Here is an 11957-nt window from a genome sequence, read left to right as displayed (position 1 = left end):
TGCATGCATATACAAAGAAGAGATGCTCAAGGTATATTATTTCCCAACTGTCCTAATCATGCAAGACTCAATGCACATGACCCCCCAGATGTAAATCCTTTTTCTGCACTATATCAAATCCCAGATAATTTGAACCCTCCTGAATTTGAACTTCCTGAGAACAGCGTCCATTTTCTCTTTGGACCTCCTGAAGAGGAACTTCATTTAGTAACTCGTCCCCAAAGCCCAATGCAAGAAAATCCATCTCCTAGTGAGAATAACCCACCTCCACTTGTGACACCAACGTTTGAGTTCCCTATTTATAGTCAATGTGATAATGTTAATCTCAAGAACATTACAGCTTCTTCCCTTCCTAGATTCTATGGCGACACATTCTTGTTTGAGTTTGATGTCCTCTGTAGGAGTTTTGATTATACTACAGATGCCCATAAACTCAAAATATTCCCTGCCACTTTGAAAGAGTCAGCTTTGAGATGATTTATGAGTCTAGGGAGTAGTACAATCACTACATGGGATGAGATGAAATTATTATTTCTTATAAAATACAAGGATTATTGTAGAGGGATTGACCGCCATGGGGATGATATTTTTAGAATGACACAGAAAGAAGATGAGAGTCTAGAAGATTATTTGGAGAGATTTATATTCAGTGTCAAGAAGTCCAAGCATATCACTCTAAATGAAGAGTCTCTTAAGTTAATATTCTTAAGAGGAATCAGTGATGAATGCACAGATGATTTGGATCTTATGGGAGGAGGTGATATAACACAATCAACATGGAATGACATTAGAAAAATTTGTCAGAAGTATTCCAGATCTTCTTCTAAGAAGAGTAGGCATTTCAAGCCGGTAGTTTCTTCATCAACATCTAGTAATGGAGTTTCTAGAATGGAGCTTAGGCATTTGTTCAAGTATTTTAAGGAGCATATCACAAAAAATGTGGCTACTCAATTGGACACGCTTTCAACTAAGAAGAAACATGAGGAAGTTGATGCAATTCTTGCATAATTCTGCCTACATTGTAGACAAACGAAAAGAGACTTTAGATGTAAAATGGTTGCGAATCTTGAAGTTTCTGATTTTAAGACAATACAAGGTGATGATGAACAAGTTTTCTATGTTGCTCAACGGAGGCCAAATTTTCCAAGACAAGGTATGCCTCCCGATCCACTCTCTTTTTCTGGTTATAGTGGAAATTCCTATGCACAAACTAATCAATGGCAATCTCCATATGCTCAAAATTTTGGAAGTTATCCAAATTGGTATAATCCTCAAGGCCAAGGGCAACATTTTGCCAATCAAATTCCATAGTGGCATCAGCCACAAGGGAATTGGTCTCAACCTCAAGGACCATGGCAACAATTCCAAGGAAATTGGCAACCTGCTCCTCAATGGAGGGGAGGTCAGTCATGGACAAATTAGTCATCTGGTTATCAGCAACCCATACAGTAGCCACAACCACCTGCAATAATTCCTTCTCCTACAACCAATATTGTTCTACCTAAAACTACACAGTTGCCCACTCAACCAATGCCAAATCCTATTAGCAAACCTCAGCAACAACAATAAGTTTATTTAGCTGGCCCTAATCAATACCCAGCTTATTCTCTTTCTATAAGTGATATTCATCTCAGATTTGGGTCAACTTTACCCAACCTGTCTCGACTAGTTATAACTGAGATACCAAAGGAACAAGAAATCTCTATTCCAACAACCCAAATACCTCAAAATCAGCAAATTCCCCCATTTCCTTAGAGGTTGCAAGCTACAGAGATTCTTCAGGAAGAGGAACAAAGTTTTGATATCATAGATCAGGTGAAACACGACGTGTTAAAATTCCATTGTTACAAGATATTAAGGATGTCCCTGTGTATGATAAGGCACTTAAGGAGGCATGTCTAAAGAAACATGGTAGAAAGAAAAAAATATTCGCAAACAGTGCATGTAATGGGTCAATTGGCTTATATTATGTTAGGAAAGGTTTCAATTCCTAAGTATGTTGATCCTAGTAACCCTGTTGTGAACATAGTCATCAATGGAACACAGATAAAGAATGATTTAATAGCTTCGGGAGCAGCCATTAATGTCATGACAAGGGATATTAAGCAACAACTTGAAATAACTAGTCTCAGACCTAAACCTATAGTCCTACAGCTTGATGATATTTCCACAGTTCGGCCTGATGGTATGATTGAAGATATAGTTGTCGCTTTGGATTCTTGGGAATATCCTGCAGACTTTATGATCCTGTCTCCTAAAGCCACATTGGGAGGATATCCAGTGATTTTGGGAAGATCTTGGCTTTCTACAACTTATACATATATTGGATGTCAGTCAAGGGATATGACTATTTCAGATGGAAATACTACCAAAACTTTGGCTCTGTATTCTCCTGCTCAGCCCCAATTTGATCGATAACAAGTCATTTGGCCTAACTTGGGAGAAGAATTTGGGGAAGGAGTCAGCTCTGTCAATCATCTTATGATGATTAATAGAGGACCATTCATACAAATTCATGATGATGATTCAGTTCTATATAAAATTCTGACAAATCATTCAAGACAAGAGCAGCAGTCGCAGGAGTTAGTATCAAATATTCCAGAATCAGACTTTCCTGCAGTCACTGATATACTGCATACACTGTTGCCGTAGGAAGTCAACACTTCTCATCTTTCTGAAGCATCTCAAATTGATCTTACTATCAAAGTGGAAATTGATTCAAACAAATATTTGAATATCAACAATCAACTCACAGAGACTCAAAGAATAACACCGGTTGACTTGCTTAAATGTCATAAACATGCTTTTGCATGGGATTACAAGGACATGAATGGAATTGATTCTACAGTTTGTACCCACCATATATACATAAAAGAAGATTGTAGACCACTTAGACATCCACAAACAAGAATTAATCTTGCATTAAGAGAAAAAGTTAAAGAGGAATTGCATAAATTATTAAATGCTGGATTTATCTATCCTATCTTGGATAGTCAATGTGGGTCACCTCTAGTGATAGTTCCCAAGAAAGGAGGTAAATGGCGGGTATTTGTGGACTACAAAGCTTTGAACTTGGCGACTAGGAAGGATGATTTTCTATTACCATTTGTGCATCAGGTATTAGACTCCTTAGCAGGGAAGCAGTACTTCTCATTCCTTGATGGATTCAGTGGCTACAACCAAATTCAAATTGCTCCAGAGGATCAAGAAAATACTACATTTACTTGTCCTTGGGGAACATGTGCATATTTTGTTCTTCCTTTTGGATTATGTAATGCTCCAACTACTTTTCAAATAGCAGTGATAAGCATATTTTTCAGATATTTCACAGGAAAACATGGAAATCTATATGGATAATTTTACCACCTATAGTTCATAATTTGAAGAGGCATTGAAGAACCTGAAAAAAGTTTTGCAGTGGTGTGAAGACTACAATTTATCATTGAATAGTGAAAAGTGCTTCATGATGATGCAAGAAGGTATAGTTCTTGGTCATCATATCTTTATAAATGGAATACAAGTTGACCTAGCAAAAATAGAAGTCATTCAAAATATCCCTGCACCGGTAAAGAAAAAAGATGTTAGGAGTTTTCTTGGTCATGTTGGATATTATAGGAGGTTTATCAAAGATTTCAGCAAAATTGCAGACCCTTTATATTCTCTTTTGAACAAGGATATAGAATTTAATTGGACTTCCTCATGCAATGAAGCTTTCTTGAAGCTCAAACAAGAATTGACTCAAGCACCAATGCTTAAGGGTTTGAACTAGCCCTTACCTTTTTATATTCATACAGATGCATCGGATTATGCCATAGGAGCAGTTTTGGGACAAAATATTGACAATTTGGAAAGTGCAATTTATTATATCAGCAAGAACATGCAGGCACCTAAGCTTAATTATACTGTCACTGAGAAGGAAATGTTAGCAGTTATATATGTACTCAACAAATTTAGGCATTATATAACAAGATATCTAATATTTGTGCACACTGATCATACAACAATTAGATATCTCATGAATAAACCTTCAATTACGGGGAGATTGGCTCGTTGGTTACTATTGATGCAAGAATTTGACATTATAGTTATTGATAAACCAGGTAAATCCAATGTGGTTGAAGATTATCTTTCTAAGCTTCAATTGCAGGATGATCCTATAGCCATAGATGATGTTTTTTCTAGATGAACATTTGTTCCTTATAAAAGCACACACTCCTTGGTATGCCGATATTGCCAATTATTTAGCTGCTAATAAGATGCCAATTCATTTCTCTCCTAAACAAAGGAGACTGTTAGTTGAGAAAAGCTTTAATTTCTCATGGATTGTTGATTGTCTATTTTATACTGGACCTGACCAAGTCATGAGAAGATGTGTTAGAGAGGATGAAACATATGATATCCGTCATGCATGTCATGATGATCCATGTGGAGGACCTTTTTTTGTTAAAAGAACAACACTTAAAATACTTGACACATGATATTATTGGCCAACATTGTATAAGGATGCAACACAATATATTATGAAATGTGATAGATGCTAGCGCATGGGTAGGCCTACCAAATTTGATGAAATGTCATTATATCCCCAGATATTAGTTGCACCATTTGATAAATGGGGATTAGATTTTGTTGGGCCAATTGATCCTTCTTCAAATGGAAAATCTTATATTCTAGTATGGACTGACTATGTCACCAAATGGGTGGAAGCACGAGCTATGACACATGCAAGAGATAATAAAGTAGCTGAATTTTTCTATGAAGAAATATTTACCAGGTATGGAATTCCAAGAGAGATTGTTTCAGACCAAGGACCACAGTTTACTTCCACATTGATTGCAGCATTGGTTAATGAATATAATATTAGGCACATGAAGTTTACCCCATATCATCCACAAGAAAATGGTCAAGTAGAAGTCACAAACAAGGATTTAGAAGTCATTCTTACCAAGACAGTAGCTCTTCATAAGAAAGATTGGTCACAAAGACTTCCTGAAGCCATTTGGGCATACAGAACAACATGGAAGACACCAATTGGTTTTACACCTTTTGAAATGGTGAATGGAAAAACAACAATGATGCCTATTGAGTTTGAACACAAAACTCTAAGAACAACTCTACAACTAAATATGACTCTCTCTGAAGCACAAAGAGACTGCATTCTCAAATTAAATGCTTTGGATGACCTGAGGAAGATGGTTGTCCAACAAACAAAACTTATTCAAAATCAAAGAGCTAAATGGCATGATAAGTACATAAAGGAGAGGAAATTTAAAATAGGTGATTGGGAGTTGTTGTATGATTCTAGATATAAAGATACTATGTGAAATTTGCAGACAAGATGGTTAGGCCCATATGAAATAGAAGAAGTTTTCACAAATGGAGCAGTTTGCTTCACCACTATTGACCCAGTCTGATTCAAGCTTCTAGTCAATGGTCATCGACTACGCTTGTATCATAAGCTTGCAACTAAAGAATAGTTCCTGCAGCAATTCACCAATCAAGATCAAACATCAGTTCCTTCAATAACTGGAGAAGTTCCTGCAACAACTGGGGAAGTTCCTTCAGCAACTGAAGAAGTTCCTACACCAACTGGAGGAGACATTCAAGGCGCGGTTCCTACAGCTTCTGCAGGGAGCGTTCTTAGCACTCAATAAATTCTTCTAGCATGCTTTCATAAAGATATTTCCATGTCTTACGGAAATATTATTCTCCATTAATAATTTTCCCATCCACATCATCCGATTTCATTTCTCTATCTATCACTTCATTCATGTCACATCATCTCATTTCACCCCTTTTTATTAAGCTAACTGTTTCATGCAACATTTATTAGCATGACTACAGGTATGTACATAGTTTATTTCTTATTGATTATGCATTTTTTATTTTTCTATGATTATTGCCTATTTTAAATCCATGTACCCTTCCCTTTGTCCTTTCCGCATGTGTGGACACGTGTCATCATAAGTTGGGGGTGTTTTATGATCTGGTTTCCAAGTCAAGTAATTATCCATCCTTGTCAGTAACTTGTTTTGATTTTCCTAGCATCATTTTTTAATAAGATATTCTTTGGTACGAGTCAGCAATGCATTATGTCGCCGAAATCATTGAAAAAGACTGGAAGTAAGTAAGGTATTTTCAAACAAATATTTTCAGTTTTGCAGGTTATTTCAATCCCTCATTCTCTCTTGCGGAAATTATTTTCTGAGCCGAAATAGTAATGGGTGGAGATCCTATCCGCCATGAACCTGTAATTCATGACATGTTGTTGCAAGATGTCCAGTGTGAGCATTACTTCCATATGCATGGGTGGATTGATTATTTTCTAAAAATAGCGTATTTCAAAGAGGGAATTGCCTCTGAATTCATGTGTACATTCAATGAAGGAGAGGCCTCTGTCAAGGGATTGAGACTCATTGCCACAGAGCAATGAATAGCTAAAGTTACTGGGTTACCGCAAGAAGGATATTTGTTTCTTTAATCTAAGGATGCAAGAAGCGCTAGGGCAGAGTTTACACAACCAATAGATGGACCTCTGACTGTGGACAAGAAGGGAACCAGACAGGTATCTCTTCCAACGGAATGGCCCCAGGTGGCATTGTATGTAATGAAATACATTACCTGTGATGGAACGTATTCAAATTTGTATTCGGTCCATTTTAAATTGCTTAGTCATTTACGGCATGTTGAAGGGTAAATGTTCCCAATTTTCTATATCACCTTATTTCCATAAGTGCAAAAGAAACACGAAAGGGTGGAAATCGTTCTATCAGTCATCATGGATTGATAAAATTGTTAGTAGAATGTTCTCTTAGGGATGTTTCTCAAATGTCATGGGGGGTATTTGAAGATATACTACAATTTAGGGTTGAAGATGCTCCTGCTGCAGAAGAATTAGCAGCCCAAGAGGAGGATATAGGAGATCCCTCATCTCCTAGGATTTCTATAGAGAATAAACCTCCTGTTGCCAATGAAACTTTGATTGTTGCAGAAGAAATGGTGATTGAAACAAATATTGATCAACCCTCCACTCATTTTCAAAGAGGAGCAGCATCTTTTAAAAGGAAAGGGAAATAAATAGAGACAATTGATGAAGGAGGAGAAACCATGGAGCAGCCTCAAGCAACGCAGGTTTCTCCTGCAGCTAAAAGGCGTAGGCCGAAAGAAAATTCTCCTACAGCAACACCTCTAGTAGAAATTGTTCATGTAGCTACTCCGAAAGTGTATGCAAGAAGGACTCGGTGGAGTAGACAAAAAGTTTGACCAACAGGGGATGCAGTGGAGGTCATTTCAGTAGAAGCATCAGAAGAAGAACATGAGAGTCCAACTAAGGTTAAATCATAGGAAGAACATGGTGCCAATAGACTTTCAAGTCTGGCACATGTAGCGGAACAATTTGAAGAACTTGTTGAAGAAATCTCATGCCCTAAGGTAATAGCTAATAGACCTCCTTCATCTCTCACTAGTTTGTCTATTGCACTTACATTTTATAGGCAGTGGCAGATAGAGAGGGCTAGGTTACATGAAATTATTGATAAGCAACATAAAGAAATTGAAAAGAGGGTAATCAGATTACAAAATTGGAAGCTAAAGTTGACACAATTGCCTATATGGTTCCTGAGTTGATACAATGTAGGGCTCCTCCAAGGGTTTATGCTTTGCATCTAAAAGAGCAGTATTTAAGTTTTAAGCTAAACCTCATTATTAGAGACCTTGGGCCTTCTTTAGATACCCCAGAAGAATTTAATAATGCTTATCAAACCTCTCCAACAACTTTTAAGAATTTGTTGTGTGAATTTTATTTGCATAACTATGTCGTGAGTTCTGATAATGAGTGGAATCCCTTGTTATGCATTGGCGACATTCACATAAAAGCATTAATGTCATGGGTGCAAAATGAAATTAGTATGGGGACTAATGCTAGAGCATATAGAAATTTGGAATTTGATTGTCCATTGCCACTCAGAGCTGAAGCCAAGGATCCATGACTTCTTTATTATGACTGACAGAAATTGTTAGTAAGACCTGATGTAAGGAGCCAAGTGTTACCAATAAGAGAGAAAATATTCTAGGAATATGAACACTTGATTGAAAATGAAAATGCAGCTACAATTGAATGTTTGATTCAGTGTTGGAATAATCTTCCAGAAGACCTAAAACAGGGTGAACCTCATTCACTGCCTAATTTTCAAGCAGCTATACAAAGAGCTCCTAAGTACATCCATTTGGGTAGGGTGAAGAGTAATGACTGGATACCTTTGATCTTCCAGCCACCTATCCTTATGTGGCCATTGATGGGATGCAGGGTTGCAGACAAACCATATGAGGCGACCATAGAAGAAGCCAGATGGTCCATACTAGAAAAGTGAAGGGATTTTATTGGAATTTGGCTACAAGAGGGATAGGACAGGGAACTATTGGAGACTTGCGAGTTAGTGCCCGGATCATAAATTTTCCTCTTGTTGGAGGATCAACAACACTAAGTTGGGGGGCAATGATGAGTTGAGATATTAGCTCCCTTTATTCCTAGAACTCATAAGTTTTTGTCATGTTTTAATTTGTATAATGGGATGGTAATGATGTATTAGAATTTGACTATATGCATTCCAGATGTTAACTGAACCCATTAAATCTTGTTTTGAATTGACCAATTATTCATGTTGTCATGTGAATTATTCTTGTTTCCATGTCGATTATCATAGGCGATATCATGTGTGAAATATATGTGTTATGATTAATGAAAATAGATATGTGTATGCCTGTATGTTCTCTCTTTTTAATTGCAAGAATAAATAAGATGTTGCAGAGGTGGTTATTCTGTCACGTTGTAAAGGCAGTTACAGATATTCAAGGGGCGGCTAAAAGTTCAAATCACCAAAGAGAATAATGGGTGTGAGGAGTAGCAAAGGAGTAGCTGGGTGCGCAAGACTCATTTATGTTTGTCTTCAGTGAACATCAATCTTGTAAAACCACCACACTATATTCTTGACTGCGGTTTCGTAGAGATCCACATTTTTAGTGGCTTAACTCCGACTGTTCTCCATCATAGATGTTCTTCGCCTCTTCTCATCGGCGTAACCTAGATTGTAGGAAGTTGTTGTAATTTTATTTTAAATAAGTGTCTGCGCCTCTTCTCCGAGGTTAGAGAGAGGGAGAGAAGGAGGAGAGATAAAAGATTTAGAAATAAAGTTGTAGAGTGTTTATAGTCTTCTTTCATTCTGAATGTTGTATCGACTTTTGAAAAACAATGAATAAAGTTATGCTATTCTGAGTATTTAGAATTATCTTGGAAGCCTAGATACACTCATCCAAGGGGGGCCACTTGGTGAGTGTTCTTGTGCCTTTGTTAAATTTAGTTTCCCTTTTCTGCTACAGTAGGCGTTCTGGCAATTGACTGTTCCTGCAACCATTGGAAACAAATCTTGTGATTGTTCCTCCAGGCAAAGCAAATAGAGTAATTCATGTTTGTCATCTTTGGACTTAGTTAATAGTTCTTTAATTGAGTTTTATGTTAATGCAGAGTTTTCCTATAACCATTCAGTTGTTATAATTATTTCTTTCTTGTTCCAAATAGGTTTAGCTATTGCAGTAATGAAGGATATCTATCGCAGGAACATAGTGTATATAATGCAGACCCATTTCAAGTAATACATCCCTGGGTTGATAAACAAATGAACTTCAGTTATGGAGATAGTAACTTCACAGAGTAAATGTCCAAACTTCAGGTTGAGACCTTAACTATAGTTATTATTCCTATTGGTGAAGCAAACACATTGCCTCAAAGCATCATCTATCATTTTCAATCGATCATATTATTATAGAATTACTTCTTTTGAACAAAAAAATTAATTCTATAATCTGATTGACTATCATTGAGAAGTTAACAGTGGATATGCAAAATTTGATGCATTCGATCCATTTGGGAGGAAATCCGAGTTTTCCCAGTACACATGTTAAGAAACCCCATACAACGCGATCGTATGCTTTGGCAACATCTAGTTTAATGATCATTCCTTTTTGTTTCTCTTTGAAAATTGTGTGGACGACTTCTGAGACCAGAATGATGCTATCAGTAATCTCCCGACCGAGGGTGAAGCCATTTTGGTTCTCAAATATGAGCTTTGGTAATAATGTCTTCAATCTTTCTGCCATTGCTTTGGAGATAATCTTGTAAATTGTGTTGCATAGAGAGGGGGCGATAATCCATCATCGATTCACAGTTCTGCTTCTTGGGGATCAATGTTATCAGGGTATGGTTGATTCCTTTGACGAATTTATGTTTTTTCCTAAATTCTTCAACCATCAACCAAATGTCTTGCCCCATGAACTCCCAACATTTCTGAAAACATTCGGTAGTGAAACCATCTGGTCTGGGCGCCTTATGTGGGTGGAGGGAAAAGGTTGCACTTTTAATTTCTTCCAAGGTATACGGAGCTTGTAGCATAGCGCAATCTTCATCTGTTATGAGTGTTTCAATGACCTCATCAATTAATGAATAAGTAGAGTTGATATCACTACTTCTACTCCCCAAAACTCAGTGAAGTATTTGATGGCAGCATGTTCAATTTCATTTTGTAAGGAGCATACATTGTCATTTCCATCCTTGATGGATCCTATTTTATTGTTTATTCTTTTGGCCTTGGATGAGGCGTGGAAAATTTTTGTGTTCACGTCCCCATTAGCGATCCATAATTCCCTAGATTTTTCTTTCCAATACAACTCCTCCCTTTTAAGGATTTCCGAATATTGATCTTTTAAGAGTTTTTCTGCTTCGAACTCTTCATTTGTCATGCCCCTTGCCATCACCTGATTACTGATGTCCTCTAATTCTTCCTCTATCCTGGTTTTCTCCATGGAGATGTTTTTAAAGGATGATTTATTCCATGTTTTGAGCTTATTTTTCAGGAAGTGCATGCGTTTAGTGAATCTGAAGCTAGGGGATCCAGAGAAGATATTGCTTTTGAGCCACCATTCCTTTAGATTCCTCAACAAAATTGGATCCCGCCACCACATATTAAGAAATTTGAAATAATTTTTCTTACAAGGATTGTCTTGAGCAATAGAAAGTGAAATTGGAAAATGATCTGAACCAATCTGAGGTATGATGTTAGATTCCAATGAGTGGTTGTTATTTACCCACCATTCACCAACCAAGAACTTGTCAAGTCTTTCAGAAATCTTGGAGAAATTGAGTCTTCTATTTGTCCAAGTGAATCTCCCATTTTGGGGAATGATATCAAACAATTTGCAGTTGAGAATAAAGTCTCGAAAGTCTTCCATTACCTTGGTAGGTTTCCTTAGACCACCTACCTTATCATCGATATCCAGGATGGCATTGAAATCACCAGCAACTATCACCTTATCAGAGGCTAACAAATTTATCTACAGGGAAATCTCATTCCAAACTCTCTGCTTCTCCTTAGTTTTGGTAGGTCCATACACATTAAACAGGGGAAATTGAAGATCTGAACCCCTACATTGAATGATACAAGCCATCCAATGATTGCATGAGGCAATTGGGATAACATTAATGAGAGATGGATTCCACAGCAAGCCCAGACCACCAGCCGATCCCCTAGCATCTTGGAAAATTCCTTCCCATCTGTAGCAATATTTTACAAATTCCACTGCTTTCTCACCATTGAGCTTTGTCTCTTGCATCATTATCATTTCTAAGTCAAGCTTGGTCAAGGATCTTTTGACCAAGCATTTCTTGTCAGGGGCAGATAAGCCCCTGACATTCCATGAGGAGATCTTCATTTTTTCTGTCCCTTGGATAATTTCAAGTAATTTAAGACACTAACAATTCCTTTTTCATTGGCTCTTTGTTCTCTGACCATTCTGTTACTCTTCCTGCCCCTCATACCTTTGGATCGCCCAAGGAGGATGTTGGCGGATTGGCTAATGCATCTGGGGTCCAAGGTATCTATATTTTCCATTTCTTCAAATGATTCAGA

The sequence above is a fragment of the Cryptomeria japonica genome, chromosome 3 (genome assembly GCF_030272615.1).
Source record: "Cryptomeria japonica chromosome 3, Sugi_1.0, whole genome shotgun sequence".
Classification (NCBI taxonomy): Eukaryota; Viridiplantae; Streptophyta; class Pinopsida; order Cupressales; family Cupressaceae; genus Cryptomeria; species Cryptomeria japonica.
This window is presented reverse-complemented; position numbering follows the sequence as displayed.